General features: G+C 41.9%; 1 protein-coding gene and 1 long non-coding RNA gene across 5 annotated transcripts in view; one reads left to right on the top strand and one right to left on the bottom strand.

Annotated features, from left to right (window-relative positions):
• INVS (inversin) overlaps positions 1–17,453 on the bottom strand; it is a 146,514-nt gene that overhangs the window by 122,844 nt on the left and 6,217 nt on the right. The window lies entirely within an intron of this gene.
• LOC132540704 (uncharacterized) lies at positions 10,938–11,429 on the top strand. The gene is made up of 2 exons (XR_009551868.1): positions 10,938–11,283; positions 11,328–11,429. It is a non-coding gene; the product is annotated as an uncharacterized LOC132540704 (long non-coding RNA).

The raw sequence follows: 17,453 nt of genomic DNA on the forward strand, positions 1-17,453 counted from the left end.
AAAGTGAAAGGATGGAAAACTATCATACAAGCCAATGGCCCACAAAAAAAGAGCAGGAACAGCTAGTTTCGTGTTTGACATGATAGACTTTAAAATAAATAAAATTTAAAAAGATAGGGATGGGACTACAGCTGTAACACAGCGAATTAAGCACAGGTGGCACAAAGTGCAAGGACCAGCAAAAGGATCCTGGTTTGAGTTCTGGCTCCCCACCTTCAGGGGAGTCACTTCAAAAGCGCTGAAGCAGGTCTGCAGGTGTCTACTTTCTCTCTCCCTCTCTGTCTTAACCTCCTCTCTCCATTACTCTCTGTCCTATCCAACAACAACTACAACAGTAAAATAAGGACAATACAAAGGAATAAATAAATATTAAAAAATATTAATTAAAAAAAATATAGGGATGGACATTACTTAATGCTCACTAGATCAGTCAATCAAGAGGACTTAAAAATTATTAACATCTATGCACCCAATGAGAAGTCATCTAAATACATCAAACATCTACTGAAAGAGCTACAGCAATATATTAACAGCAACACAGTTATAGTAGGGGACTTCAACACCCCCACACTCTCAACTTGACAGAACATCCAGGCAGAAAATCAATAAAGACATAAGGGAGCTAAAAGAGGAGATAGATGAACTAGAACTATTGGACATTTTCAGAGTCATTCATCCCAAGAAACTGGAATATACATTTTACTCAAGTCCATATGGGTCATTCTCAAGGATAGACCATATGTTAGGCCACAAAGACAGCATCAGCTAATTCAAGAGCACTGAAATCATCCCAAGCATCTCTCAGACCACAGTGGAATTAAATTAACACTTAACAATCAACAAAAGATTATCAATAGTCCCAAAATGTGGAAGCTCAACAGTTCACTCCTTAACAACTACTGGGTCAAAAGGAAATAAAGGAAGCAATCAAAATGTTTGGAGAGTTCAATGAAAATGAAGACACAGCTATCAAAATATTTGGGACACAGCTAAGGCAGTACTGAGAGGGAAGTTCATAGCCATACAAGCACACATTAGGAAACAGAAAAAGCACAAATAAACAGCCTGATTGCACATCTCAAAGACCTAGAAGAAGAAGAACAAAGGAACCCAAAAACAACCAGGAATGCAAGGGTGGCTTAATGTACTTAAATCAATCAATGTGATCCACCACATCAACAAAAGCAAGACCAAAAACCACAGTCATATCAATAGATGCAGAGAAAGCCTTTGACAAAATACAACATCCCTTTATGATCAAGACACTACAAAAATGGGAATAGATGGAAAATTTCTGAAGTAGTGGAGTCTATATATAACAAACCTACAGACAACATCATACTCAATAGTGAAAAACTGGAAGCATTTCCTCTTAGATTAGGAACTAGACAGGGCTTTCCACTATCACCATTACTATTCAACATAGTATTGGAAGTTCTTGCCATAGCAATCAGGCAGGAGCAAGGAATTAAAGGCATACAAATTGGAAGAGAAGTCAAACTCTCCCTATTTGAAGATGATATGATAGTATACATAGAAAAAACTAAGAAATCCAGCAAGAAGCTTCTGGAAATCATCAGGCAATACAGTAAGGTATCAGGATACAAAATTAACATTCAAAAGGCAGTGGCATTCCTCTATGCAAAAACTAAGTTAGAAGAAGTTGAAATCCAGAAATCAATTCCTTTTACTATAGCAACAAAAACAATAAAATACGTAGGAGTAAACCTAATCAAAGAAGTGAAAGACTTATATACTAAAAATTATGAGTCACTACTCAAGGAAATTGAAAAAGACACAAAGAAGTGAAAAGATATTCCATGTTCATGGGTTGGAAGAATTAACATCATCAAAATAAATATACTACCCAGAGCCATCTACAAATTAATGCTATCTCCATTAAGATCCCAAGCACATTTTTAGGAGAATAGAAAAATTGCTACAAATGTTTATCTGGAACAAGAAAAGACCTAGAATTGCCAAAACAATCTTGAGAAGAAAGAACAGAACTGGAGGCATCACACTCCTAGATCTCAAATTGTATTATAGGGCCATTGTCATCAAAACTGCTTGGTACTGGAACATGAACAGACATACTAACCAGTGGAATAGAACTAAAAGCCCAGAAGTTAGCCCCCACACCTAGGGACATCTAATCTTTGACAAAGGTGGCCAGACTATTAAATGGGAAAGCAGAGTCTCTTCAACAAATGGTGTTGGAAAAAAATGGGTTGAAACATGCAGAAGAATTAAATTGAACCATTATATTTCACCAAACACAAAAGTAAATTCCAAGTGGATCAAGGACTTGGATGCTAGACCAGAAAATATCATCTACTTAGAGGAAAATATTGGCAGAACTTTTTTTCCACATAAATTTTAAAGACATCTTCAATGAAATGAATCCAATTATAAAGAAGACTAAGGCATACATAAACCTATGAGACGACATCAAATTAAAAAGCTTCTGCACAGCAAAAGAAACCACTACCCCAACCAAGAGACCCCTCACAGAATGGGAGAAGATCTTTACATGCCATACATCAGATAAGAGGTTAATAACCAACATATATAAAGATCTTGCCAAACTTAATAGCAAGAAAACAAATAACCCCATCCAAAAGTGAGGGGAGGACATGGACAGAATATTCACCACAGAAGAGATCTAAAAGGCCGAGAAATACATAAAAAAGGCTTCAAGTCTCTGATTGTCAGAGAAATGCAAATAAAGACAACAATGAGATACCACTTCACTCCTGTGAGAATGTCATACATCAGAAAAGGTAACAGTAGCAAATGCTGGAGAGGTTGTGGGGTCAACGGAACCCTCCTGCACTGCTAGTGGTAATGTCAATTGGTCCAACCTCTGTGGAGAGCAGTCTGGAGAACTCTTATAAGGCTAGAAATGGACCTACCCTATGATTGTGCAATTCCTCTCCTGAGGATATAGCCTAAGGAACCCAACTCACCCATCCAAAAAGATCTGTGTACACTTATGTTCTTGGCAGCACAATTTGTAATAGCTAAAAACTGGAAGCAACCCAGGTGTCCAACAACAGATGAGTGGCTGAGCAAGTTGTGGTCTACATACACAATGAAATACTACTTAGCTATTAAAAATGGTGACTTCACCATTTTCAGCCCATCTTGGATGGACCTTGAATCATTCATGTTAAGTGAAATAAGTCAGAAACAGAAGGATGAATATGGGATGATCTCACTCTCAGGCAGAAGTTGGAAAACAAGAACAGAAGAGAAAACACAAGTAGAACCTGAACTGGAGTTGGCATATTGCACCAAAGTAAAAGACTCTGGGGTGGGTGGTTGGGGAGAATACAGGTCCAAGAAGGATGACAGAGGACCTAGTGGGGGTTGTATTGTTATATGGAAAACTGGGAAATGTTATGCATGTATAAACTACTGTATTTACTGTTGAATTTAAAACATGAATTCCCCAATAAAGAAATTAAAAAAAAAAAAAGGCGACTTCACTGTTTTCAGTCAATCTTGGATGGACCTTGAAAAATTCATGTTAAGTGAAATAAGTCAGAAACAGAAGGATGAGGGAGTCGGTAAGCGCAGGTGGCGCAAAGCACAAGGACCGGCATAAGGATCCCAGTTCGAACCCTGGCTCCCCACCTGCAGGGGAGTCGCTTCACAGGCGGTGAAGCAGGTCTGCAGGTGTCTATCTTTCTCTCCTCCTCTCTGTCTTCCCCTCCTCTCTCCATTTCTCTCTGTCCTATCCAACAACGACAACAACAATAAAACAATAAGGGCAACAAAAGGGAATAAAAAAAAAAAAGAAAGAAGCAGAAGGATGAATATGGGATGATCTCACTCTCAGGCAGAAGTTGAAAAACAAGATCAGAAGAGGAAACACAAGTAGAACCTGAACTGGAATTGGGGTATTGCACCAAAGTAAAAGACTCTGGGGTGGGTGGGTGGGGTCCAAGAAGGATGAGAGGAGGACCTAGTGGGGGTTGTATTGTTATATGGAGAACTGGGAAATGTTATGTGTGTACAAACTACTGTATTTACTGTTGACTGTAAAACACTCGTATAAATACAGAATTACAATCTGATATAATCTCTCTGTTGTTAAACGGCCTTCCCTGTCCCTGTGCAGTTCACAGCTTACCAGACTCTGCTCTTTGAAAGCCCCTGGACCTGCGCTCCGTTCCATCACCACCTGAGACCAGAGTCCCAGCTTCATTTCAAAAACAGACTATGTCGGGAGCGCAGCGGGTTAAGCGCATGTGGCGCAAAGCGCAGGGACCGGCATAAGGATCCCGGTTCGAGCCCCCGGCTCCCCACCTGCAGGGGAGTCGCTTCACAGGCGGTGAAGCAGGTCTGCAGGTGTCTGTCTTTCTCTGTCTTCCCCTCCTCTCTCCATTTCTCTCTGTCCTATCCAACAACAACGACATCAGTAACAACAATAATAACAACTACAACAATAAAAAAAAAGGGCAACAACAGAGTATAAATAAATTAATTAATTTAAAAAAAGAAAAAAAGAAAAAGACCATGTCCATGGCAATCAGTGCGTAGTGAGCGCTCACAGCCTGGATCTAATATCCTGGTCACCGCCAGGTCTACTTGTCCACATAGTACCGGCCCAGGGTCGCAGAGCCACACATAGTATGGAGCTAGATGGAATCATCTGCATTGACTAATCGAGACAACGCTTTTCAAAAATTCAAATGCAATGGACATAATAAAGTTCATAAAAGAGGGGCCGGGCAGTAATGTAGCCAGTTGAGCGCTCATGGCACGAAGCCCAAAGATTGGCATGAGGATCCTGGTTTGAGCCCCAGGCATCCCACCTGCAGGGGAGTTACTTCACAGGCGGTGAAGCATGTCTGCAGGTGTCTGTCTTTCTGTCCCCCTCTCTGTCTTCCCCTCCTCTCTCCATTTCTCTCTGTCCTACCCAACAACAACAATAAGGGCAACAAAATGAGGGGGAAAAATGCCTTCCAGGAACAGTGGCTTCGTAATGCAGGCACTGAGCCTCAGCGCCAACCCTGGAGGCAAATTAAATAAATAAATAAATACATAAATTTCATATAAAAGACTTTAAGCAATGGTCTGGATCCTCACAGAAACGAAAAGATCAATAAAGACTTAAATAAAGTCAGAGAAAGTATGAGAAAAGTCTTTAAAAATCACAGAGCTAAATAACACAGTATGTGAATTAAAAATACAGTCCAGGCAGCCTGGGAGGTGATGCAGTGGGTAAACTTTGTACTCTCAAGCATCAGGTACCAAGTTCAACTCCTGGCATCACAGATGCCAGTGCAGTGCTCTGGTTCTCTCTCTGTCTCACCTCCTCTTTATTATAATTGAATAGATACAATTTTTTTTTTTTTTGCCTCCAGGGTTATCACTGGGGCTTGGTGCCTGCACTACGAATCCACTGCTCCTGGCAGCCATCTTTTTTCCACTGTTGTTGGAGTTGTTGTAGCTGTTATTGCTGTTGCTGATGCTGTTGTTGCTGGATAGGACAGAGAGAAATGGAGAGAGGAGGGGAAGACAGAGAGGAGAGAAAGACAGACACCTATAGACCTGCTTCATGCTTGTGGAACGATACCTCTGCAGGTAGGGGAGTTGGGGGCTCGAACCCAGATCTCTACACAAGTCCTTGCACCTTGCACTATGTGCACTTAACCTGGTTTGCTACCGCCTGGCCCCTGTATAGGAGACTACCAGTAGAAAGGCAGACACCAAATGTCCAAGTGGCAAACACAAGTATACAGAAGATACTATTTTCCAAAAAATCGCAGAAAAAAAAAGGACTAAGTGGTTTGGAGGTGGCGCAGTGGATAAAGCATTGGATTCTCAAGCATGAGATCCTGAGTTCAATCCCTGACAGCACATGTACCAGAGTGATGTCTAGTTCTTTATCTCTCTCCTCCTATCTTTCTCATGAATAAATAAATTCTTTAAAAAAAAGGACTAAAACAAACAAAGATAATATAAGTTATGGGACAACATAAAGAACAATATGTATGCACATTATAAGGGTACCAGAAGAGGAAGAGAAAGGACACATTCATTTATTTTTGCTTTTTAAAAAAAATTATTTATTTATTCCCTTTTGTTGCTCTTGTTGTTTTTTATTGTTGTAGTTATTGTTGTCGTCATTGTTAGATAGGACAGAGAGAAGTGGAAGAGAGGAGGGGAAGACAGAGAGGGGGAGAGAAAGACAGACACCTGCAGACCTGCTTCACCTCCTGTGAAGCGACTCCCCTGCAGGTGAGGTGCTGGGGGCTCGAACTGGGATCCATAGGCAGGTCCTTGGGCTTTGCACCACCTGCGCTTAACCTGCAGCGCTACCCCCGGACTCCCTATTTTTGCTTTTTATGCAAGGGTATCTTTTATTAAGCCTGCACAGCTACAAACAGTGCAGTCTCCCTCTTTTTTTTCATTGAGGGGATTAATGGCTTATAGTTAACAGTAAATACAATAGTTAGTATATGTGTAACATTTCTCAGTTTTCTGCATAACTCTCTAACCTCCAATCTAGGTCCTCCTCCACCATCATGTTCAAGGACCTGAACAGTCAACCCACCCACCCAAGAGTTCTTGACTTTGGAGCAATACACCAAATCCAGTCCAAGCTGTTTTGTGTTTTCCTCTCTGTTTTTATTTTTCAACTTCTCTCCTTGAGTGAGATCATCCTATATTCATTATTCTCTTTCTGGTTTTTCTCACTTAACATGATTCCTTCAGCTCCATCCAAGATGAGGTGAAGGTGAATTCACCCTTTTTAATAGCTGAGTAGTATTCCATTGTGTATTTATTCCACAACTTGCTCAGCCACTCATCTGTTGTTGGACACCTGGTTGCTTCCAGGTTTTAGTTATTACAAATTGTGCTGCTAAGAACATACAAGATATTTGTAATCTTTTTGGATGCGTGTGTTTGGTTCCTTTGGATACATCCCCAGGAGATCACAGGGTAGGTCCATTTCTAGCCTTCTGGGAGTTCTCCAGACTATTCTCCACAGGAGTTGAAACAAATTACATTCCCACCCGTAGTGCAGGAGGGTTCCTTTGCCCCCCAACCTCTCCAGCACTTGCTGTTGCTGTCAGTGCACAATTCATATATGAAGAAATAACAGCCAATAACTTCCCTAAGAGACCGATACTCAGATACACAATGCTCAAAGAGTTCCAAACAAAATTCACCCAAGCTGAACCACACCAAGACATTTTCCTTTTCCTTTTTCAATTTTTCTTTATTCATTTATTGGATAGGGACAGCCAGAAATTGAGAGGGATGGAGATAGAGAGCGAGATAGAGAGATAACTGCAGTCCTGCTTCACCACTTACAAAGCTTCCCCCCCCCCCCGCAGGTGGGGGCTGGGGACTCGAACCCAGATCCTTGCTTATTGTAACATGTGTGCGCAACCATGTGTGCCACCACCCGGCCCCCCACAAAGACATAGTAAAAAATGCAGAGATCAAAAAATAGAAAAATTTAAAGCAGCAGCAAAAAAACCAAGTGTCAAATATCAGGGAATCTCCCTCCCTCAGATAATAATCTGCTGACTTACCAGTAGAAATCTAAAGGCCAGGAGAGACAGAGGCATGATATATTCAAAGTTTAGGAAGGGAAAGATTTCCACCCAAGAATATTTTACGCATATAGGATAAATCTGATTTGCGGAAGCGGTAAAAAGTTTAGTTTTTTTTTTCCAAAATAAACTATAGTTAAGGGAATCTACTGCCACTAATTGGTCCTACAAGAATTGCTAAACAGACTTAAATAAAAGGAAAATACTGAATACTCATGATGGGTGGGGCGAGTGGGTTGCCATGGAGAGGGAGTCCAGCAGACTTTGGCGGAAGTTAGTGACACTTCCTTGGTGGGGGTGGTATGATACTGCATATGTAATTCTCTCTTTCCTGTTTCTTTTTTCACCACTAGATTTACTGTTGGGTGCAATCCTGCAAGTTGACTCCACTATTCCCAAGCACCTCTCTCTTTCTTTCTTCTTTTCTTTCATTCTTTCATCCCCTTTTTCTTTCTCTCTCTCTTTCCCTCCCTCCCTTTCTCTTCCTTCCTTTCTTTCTTTTTTCTTTCTTTCTCTCTCTCTTTTGCTTTCTTTCTCTCTCTCTTTCTTTCTTTCTTCCTTTCTTTCTTTCTGTCTTTCTTCTCTCTTCCCTCCCCCTTCCATTTTTCCTGATACAGACAGGCATAAAAAGAAAGGGAGAAACAGAGACACCTGAAGCACTGCTCCACTACTTGTGAAGCTTCTCCCTCATGTGAAGACCCGAGGCTTGAACGGGGTCCTTGTGCACAGTGACATGTGAGCTCCGCCAGCTCTCAGTATGATCATGTATGTTCCACAGACGTGCAATTGTACTTCTGAAACATTTATAGTATTGTAACCCAAAGATAACCAAAAACAAAGCAAATAAACTAAAAAAATAAATAGTATTTGCCATTAAATATAGTTTAAAGCAATAAAATAAATTATATAAGTATGAATAAACTGGAACCTTTATCAAAAATGTTTTAAAAGGCAACAAACATTAAACTATAGTTTTTAATATGTATTGGGCAGTTGGAAAAGTCTTGACACATTTGTGCACAGAAAAACAGAGAAAAATGTCATAACTTTTCCAACAACCCAATAGGTGGTGAAATTCCAATGTAATTATGACCATAAAAGTCAATACTGTACATTACTCCAAGGGTAGAGGATGATAGTATTAATTTCTTGACCTAGTTGTGGTTGCATGGATATTTACTTTATATTTTTCAACTGTGTAGTTTTAACTTATAGAAGTAAGTTATACATACTTCTTTTTTAAAAAAAGTTTATTTATTTATTCCCTTTTGTTGCCCTTGTTTTATTGTTGTAGTTATTACTGTTGTTGTTATTGTTGTCATCGTTGTTGGATAGGACAGAGAGAAATGGAGAGAGGAGGGGAAGACAGAGGGGGAGAGAAAGATAGACACCTGCAGACCTGCTTCACCACTTGTGAAGAGACTCCCCAGCAGGTGGGGAGCCGGGGGCTCGAACCAGGGTCCTTACGCTGGTCCTTGCACTTTGTTTCACGTGTGCTTAATCCACCGTGCTACCACCTGACTCCCTATACATACTTCTTTATATGTATACTTCAGAATAAGAATGTCTCAGTATTTGGTGTTTTTTTTTTTTTTTACAATATTTTTTATAATAAAAGAAGATATGAAAGTAAGTAAGTACGAACACATAGCCCAATGAGCTTGATTTTGGTGACAGAGAATAATAATAATTGTCCCCTTATTCATTCTCTCATTCCTTTTTATAGAAACTGAACACCTTGAGTTTTAGCTGAGCATGATGCCACAATAGAGATTTTTTTTTAAGTCCTATGTATCACTGACATCTAGTCTAGTCTACCCTGAGTGAGAAACTGCTTTCCTATACTCTTTTGTCTTTCTGCTAGTAGGGCTCTGAGTATGGCCATGTAACCACCTTTGGTCCAGGACTGGGAGCACCCAGTGTACTGCTAGGTGTTAAGAATGGCTGATCCAACACCTAGCACTATACAGGGTGCTTCTGGGAAGCATCGATTGTTGGCTAGTATGCCAGCTCCCCTGGCTTCTGCTTAACCAAGCACCAGTATGCCTGTATAGGGATTGGTTTGATCCCATTCAAAGCGGTCTATTTACATAAATCACTTTTACATTTACATAAAGCACCACACTCCCTCCAGGGCATTAGTGGTTCAGTGATAGAATTCTTGCCTGCTCCATCCCCTCTCCTTGTCACACCCTGATTTTCATCAGTCACTTTTCTCTCCACCCTCTCTACATCCTGTTTACACCCTACTTGGAAAGTATGTAAGGACAACATTGTTCGTTTTAGTTAGTTGGTAGTTGTGTTAATTTAGCTTAGCTTGGTATAGATTGCGCTGTGTCCTGCATGAATAAAGAGATACTGCCTACAGCTCAACCATGAGTCCCTGGTCATCTGTTACCCGCCCGTGAAGCCAGCCCGGCGAAAACAACATATGGTGCCTACAACGTGGGACCGGACCTGCGCAACTCCCAGATAAGTGAAGACTCTACCTACCTATGCACTATGGTCTTCTCTTCTACTTATGAAGAGGTTTGCCAAAGCCTCTACTGTTTCATCATGAGACAGTTACTCTGTCTCTGGAACATTTTGCTCTGGGCCACACTTTGTTTCCCTGACCGGGAACTTTGGTTTCTTATGACCCTAATCATAGAGCTTGGGAGACGCATGGAGATTTCTCCTTGGACTTTCTGGATTTCCTCTCCCATGTTTCCTGAGGAAAAGGACTACATTTTGCTCCGGGCCACAATTTGGTTCTTTATGACCGTGATCGTAGACCTTGGGATATGTACGGAGATTTCCCCTGGGACTTTCTGGACTTCTTCTCGCATGTTTCCCATGGAGAAGGACTACTCTAATTTGAGGAACATTCTCCAGTACCCTGGCAGTCCCCAAGAATGGAGACACATGGTTAGTTCTACTCTCCTGATTGGATTCTTTCTTCGATGGGAAGACGCTTTTAAAAGTAGATGCCTGAAGCAATACAGCAGGAACAGTCAGAAGCACCCTAAATGGAATTTCTAGGAGCTTTTTGGACTAGGACACCCTCCGGGGGACTCTTGATGCTACATGCTGTCAAGTCTTCACATGAAAAAGCATCTACTCAAATGGAATTCCTGGAAATCCATTTGGATCCTGTTCTCTGACATCGCCCACAAGATGGAATGACTACAACACACCCCTGGAAACCAAGGATGTGACCTGGCACAACCTGAAGAAACAGATTCACAGACTCCAAAGATCACTCTCTACAGAAAAGCAGAATTCTGGTGGCCGACATTCCCCATCGAGACAGACATGCAGCGGTTCATCCCTTGGCATCTGTGTTTCTCAAAGACTAACTTCAGCCATTGCCTTGAGACTTTATAGACCATGTCCCCTTGCCTGCAGGCTCTGTCCCCAGACGCAGAAAACTCCCCTTCGTTACTAGGTTATGCCTACAGAGGCAGGAAACGCCCTTTGAGGCAAGAGATGCCCCCAGAGGCATGAAGCGCTCCCAGAGGCAAGAAATGCCCTTTTGCCTGCTAGGCCTTGCCCTTTGAGGCAAGAAACATTCCCCTTGGCATCACACTGGTTATTGCTGCTCGCCTATTTTGTTTTCCATGTCTTATGCCAGTTCTTTTGAAAACGCCTGTACGATATAGGTTTCTGTTCACCCCGCACTCCTGATACTATGGCAAATAGTTAAAAAGAAAGGGGGAGATGTTGGGTAGTATGCCAGCTCCCCCTGGATTCTGCTTAACCAAGCACCAGTATGCCTGTATAGGGATTGGTTTGATCCCATTCAAAGTGGTCTATTTACATGGTTTGATCCCATTCAAAGCGGTCTATTTACATAAATCACTTTTACATTTACATAAAGCACCACACTCCCTCCAGGGCATTAGTGGTTCAGTGATAGAATTCTTGCCTGCTCCATCCCCTCTCCTTGTCACACCCTGATTTTCACCAGTCACTTTTCTCTCCACCCTCTCTACATCCTGTTTACACCCTACTTGGAAAGTATGTAAGGACAACATTGTTCGTTTTAGTTAGTTGGTAGTTGTGTTAATTTAGCTTAGCTTGGTATAGATTGCGCTGTGTCCTGCATGAATAAAGAGATACTGCCTACAGCTCAACCATGAGTCCCTGGTCATCTGTTACCCGCCCGTGAAGCCAGCCCGGCGAAAACAACATATGGTGCCTACAACGTGGGACCGGACCTGCGCAACTCCCAGATAAGTGAAGACTCTACCTACCTATGCACTATGGTCTTACTCTTCTACTTATGAAGAGGTTTGCCAAAGCCTCTACTGTTTCATCATAAGACAGTTACTCTGTCTCTGGAACATTTTGCTCTGGGCCACACTTTGTTTCCCTGACCGGGAACTTTGGTTTCTTATGACCCTAATCATAGAGCTTGGGAGATGCATGGAGATTTCTCCTTGGACTTTCTGGATTTCCTCTCCCATGTTTCCTGAGGAAAAGGACTACATTTTGCTCCGGGCCACAATTTGGTTCTTTATGACCGTGATCGTAGACCTTGGGATATGTACGGAGATTTCCCCTGGGACTTTCTGGACTTCTTCTCGCATGTTTCCCATGGAGAAGGACTACTCTAATTTGAGGAACATTCTCCAGTACCCTGGCAGTCCCCAAGAATGGAGACACATGGTTAGTTCTACTCTCCTGATTGGATTCTTTCTTCGATGGGAAGACGCTTTTAAAAGTAGATGCCTGAAGCAATACAGCAGGAACAGTCAGAAGCACCCTAAATGGAATTTCTAGGAGCTTTTTGGACTAGGACACCCTCCGGGGGACTCTTGATGCTACATGCTGTCAAGTCTTCACATGAAAAAGCATCTACTCAAATGGAATTCCTGGAAATCCATTTGGATCCTGTTCTCTGACATCGCCCACAAGATGGAATGACTACAACACACCCCTGGAAACCAAGGATGTGACCTGGCACAACCTGAAGAAACAGATTCACTGACTCCAAAGATCACTCTCTACAGAAAAGCAGAATTCTGGTGGCCGACATTCCCCATCGAGACAGACATGCAGCGGTTCATCCCTTGGCATCTGTGTTTCTCAAAGACTAACTTCAGCCATTGCCTTGAGACTTTATAGACCATGTCCCCTTGCCTGCAGGCTCTGTCCCCAGACGCAGAAAACTCCCCTTCGTTACTAGGTTATGCCTACAGAGGCAGGAAACGCCCTTTGAGGCAAGAGATGCCCCCAGAGGCATGAAGCGCTCCCAGAGGCAAGAAATGCCCTTTTGCCTGCTAGGCCTTGCCCTTTGAGGCAAGAAACGTTCCCCTTGGCATCACACTGGTTATTGCTGCTCGCCTATTTTGTTTTCCATGTCTTATGCCAGTTCTTTTGAAAACGCCTGTACGATATAGGTTTCTGTTCACCCCGCACTCCTGATACTATGGCAAATAGTTAAAAAGAAAGGGGGAGATGTTGGGTAGTATGCCAGCTCCCCCTGGATTCTGCTTAACCAAGCACCAGTATGCCTGTATAGGGATTGGTTTGATCCCATTCAAAGTGGTCTATTTACATGGTTTGATCCCATTCAAAGCGGTCTATTTACATAAATCACTTTTACATTTACATAAAGCACCACACTCCCTCCAGGGCATTAGTGGTTCAGTGATAGAATTCTTGCCTGCTCCATCCCCTCTCCTTGTCACACCCTGATTTTCACCAGTCACTTTTCTCTCCACCCTCTCTACATCCTGTTTACACCCTACTTGGAAAGTATGTAAGGACAACATTGTTCGTTTTAGTTAGTTGGTAGTTGTGTTAATTTAGCTTAGCTTGGTATAGATTGCGCTGTGTCCTGCATGAATAAAGAGATACTGCCTACAGCTCAACCATGAGTCCCTGGTCATCTGTTACCCGCCCATGAAGCCGGCCCAGCGAAAACAACAATCGATGTCTACCAGCCCTGTATCTGTTGCTTATCATCGTCCTGTTGAGAATGAAATCTATCTTTATTTCATTTAAGTAACTGAGATGACAATTACCTTGTGCACTGACATATTATGAAGGAAGTTTGAGAGATATGGCAATAACTAGAGGGGAAGAATGGAAGGGGATTTATAATTAATGGAGATCATAATAGAGTACATTCAGATGTTAATGGGAATAGACCCTATAAAAGAAGGATAAAGATGTAAGAATCAGAGAAGAAGAAGAAGAACAACAACAGCAAGAAAAAAGACAGAGAAAGAAAGAAAAAAGAATACAGTCCCTGAGGAAAAAAAAAAGGCATAGAATACAGAGCAATTCTATAAGAACTGACCTTTGATCAAAAAGTAAGTCCTATTTCCCAGGGAAGGAGAAGAAACTGGGTAAAGATATCAGATAATCTCTAAGTATCCTGCTGCAAGAGGAGGAGTTTAAGGTCTTCATTTTCTACAAGCAGTAGAAGGCATTAATCAACACTGGAAGGAAGATGATTTGGCAGTCATTCAAGTTTTGGAAGAGTGAGAAAGTGTAAACATTCAATAAGGAGAAGTGTGGTAAGAAGCATAGAAAGTACTGAATACCTATTTGAAGCAGGTGATCACGAGTTCAGAAAGCTACCAACCTTGCATCCAGGCAAAAGTGTGTAGGGGCTGATAGATGTATATGGTTTACATTCATTCAGACCTGGAAGTGCAACAGCCAGGAGCAACAGGAGGGCGGGAGGAAATTTTTATTTGGAAAGAAAAACTCTAATAATGGACTATAGAAATCAAGACTGAATAGGAAGGTCAAAACAGAAAAAGATAATGGTCAAAATTGGAGAAGATAATGTATTAGAAATGTCGGGAAAGGTGACAAAACATTGTTCCCATTAGTAAGTATGCCTGAAGTCATGGGATTTGAGTTGAATTGTTGAAATGTTTGGCTGAGTGATTCAGAGCTGGTGGGAGGTGTCAAGTGCCAGGGATTACATGGAAATATAGCCAGCTAAGGGAAAATGAGATGGTGTCTCAGACAGAGAGAAGTCTTTGCATTTTGTTTTTAACCATGAGTTGGTGTTTGATAGTAGAGAAGAGAATGGGGGTAGAAGATAGGGAAAAAAAGTGGGGAGGGGGAAAGGTGTATAAAGAAAGTAAGAAAAAATCCATTGTGGGGAGCCAGGCGGTAGTGCAGCAGGTTAAGTGCACATAGCGCGAAGCGCAAGGCCTGCGTAAGGATCCCAGTTCGAGCCCCCGGCTCCCCACCTGCAGGAGGGGGTCGCTTCACAAGGCTAAAGCAGACCTGCAGGTGTCTTTCTCCCTCTTTGTCTGTTTTCCCCTCCTCTGTCCTATCCCACAACAACAGCAATAAGAACAACAATAACAATGGAAAAAAATGGACACCAGTGGATTTGTAGTGCAGGTACCGAGCCCCAGCAATAATCCTGGAGGCAAAACAAAACAAACAACAACAACAAAAATACAGAAAAATTCATTGTGATTGGAAAACAGAAAGCTTAGCCAGATTTGTTGACTGTGTGACTGACTAGACACTAGTATGTACGAATGGTACAAATAACACAATCTTTATTTTATTTATTCTCTTTGGGACTAATGACTTCAGATTATGTGATTCTGTGATTTTTTTTTTTTTTATAATTTTGGAAAGTTCTTTCCTTTGTTTTGGCCTTGAAAATTGTCTCTCCCCTATTGGCTTTTAATTATGTATTAATGAGGAAGTTAGGAGGAGGAGAGAAAGAACCCGGTATCACTCTGGTACATGTGCTGCTGGGGATTGAACCCATGACCTCATGCTTCAGAGTCCAATGCTTTATCCACTGTGCTACCTCCAGGAGCAACTTCCAAGGTTTCTACTATGGAGTCTTTCTATTTATGGGGAACACTGACTCAATTTTGATCAGCTCAATCAATAGATAAAACACTGAATCATACTGGAAAGTGGGCCCTATCCAAGGGTTCCAGGACTGGGGGAAGTAGGGGCTCTATAGTGGAGATGTGAGGTTCCTGTTGTCTTAGGGTTCAAAAAGACAATTGATATTTAATGTTATCATCACATTATTTGGTAATTGGGTTAACTTTGAAAAGTCCTTTTGCTGCACAGTACCCAGCATCTTGTATAGAGCTGTGCCATTGGATGCCTCTGATCCACTTAGTCTAGGCTTTTGAGAGAGTCCGCATATCAAATACACAGCCTATATATTAAAAAGATTCAGTTTGTGTTTTGAAAAACTTTGAGACATACAATTGATTTTCCCCCTCTCATATTAATTAACTAATGATTTATATGTCTACATTTTGCTAGGAGTGTACATAAACACCATTCCCACCACCAAAAGACTGTGACCCATCCCTCCCACCCACTCCCACCCCCCACTGGCCCAGGAAGCTGCATGTCTACCCCTCACCACAGGTGCCCTACTTACAATTTGGTCAGGTCCTGCTTTTAGTTTCCCTTTCACGTCTTCTTACTCAAATTCTGTTGATGAGTGGGATCATCCCATACTCATCTTTATCTTTCTGACTTAGCTCACTTAACATAATTCCTTCTAGCTCTGTCCAAGATGGGTCAGAGAAGGTGGGTTCATTGTTCTTGATAGCTGCATAGTATTCCATTATGCCTCTCCTAATCCATATCAAATAATATTGCATCCGCCGATCACAACCTAACCAACGCAACGATTGCCACCTCAACATGCTTCACTTCAGACTGTGTCCAGAGATTTCACATGTGGAATGACAACCCTTCAGCTTCATTACTCGGGTGAGACCTTTCCTTTCATAGTATACTCTAATTTCATCTCAGGTGGTTCACTTTCTAACAAAGTCCCAAAACCTAGATACACACCAGTTTCTGTGAGAGAGAGTTTATGTTCACACGTATCCATAAACTACTGCAAAATATATACCTGAAAGCAGAAGTACACTAGAGTTTGCAGTGAGTACCCCCTAACACTTCCTCTCCACTATTCCAAGCTTTGGGTCCATGATTGCTCAACAATTTGTTTGGCTTCGTATGTTAACTCTCTTTTCAGTCACCAGGTTCCAGATGCCATCAGGATGCTGGCCAGGCTTCCCTGGACTGAAGACCCCACCAATGTGTCCTGGAGCTCCGCTTCCCCAGAGACCCACCCTACTAGGGAAAGAGAGAGGCAGACTGGGAGTATGGACTGACCAGTCAACGCCCATGTTCAGCGGGGAAGCAATTACAGAAGCCAGACCTTCCACAATGACCCTGGGTCCATGCTCCCAGAGGAATAGAGAATGGGAAAGCTATTAGGGGAGGGGGTGGGATATGGAGATTGGGTGGTGGGAATTGTGTGGAGTTGTACCCCTCCTACCCTATGGTTTTGTTAATTAATCCTTTCTTAAATTAAAAAAACAAACACTGAATCAATTTTAAATCATAAACATTTAAAGTATGTACAACTTATTTTGGGTATGTATTATTATTTTTTGGCCTCCAGGGTCATCACTGATGGGGCTCAATGCCAGTACTACAAATTCACTGTCCTGGTGGCCATTTTTTCCCCCACCTTTATTGGATAGGGCAGAGAGAAATTGAGAGAGGAGGGGGAGATAGACACCTGCAGACCTGCAGGTGGGGAGCCAGAAGCTTGAACCCATATCTTGCACAGGTCCTTGCGCTTAGTACTATGTGCGCTTAAGTGGGTGCACTACTGCCCGGCCGCCTATATTAAATGTTGAAGATTACCCACCATTTCATTACAGACCTGTTACTACAAAGAAGAACTAATTCTATTAACATCATTGAGTACGTTTTCAGATTTTTGTGCCAAAAATATATATGTGTTTCTATTCCTCAAATACTTTTTACTTAATCAACATTTTACAACGTCAGCACTTAGTTTCTTTCTTGACCAAATCTTGGAGCAAAATTAAATGATAATATACATATTTTCCA

This window comes from Erinaceus europaeus, chromosome 10 (assembly GCF_950295315.1).
Source record: "Erinaceus europaeus chromosome 10, mEriEur2.1, whole genome shotgun sequence".
NCBI classification, from domain to species: domain Eukaryota; kingdom Metazoa; phylum Chordata; class Mammalia; order Eulipotyphla; family Erinaceidae; genus Erinaceus; species Erinaceus europaeus.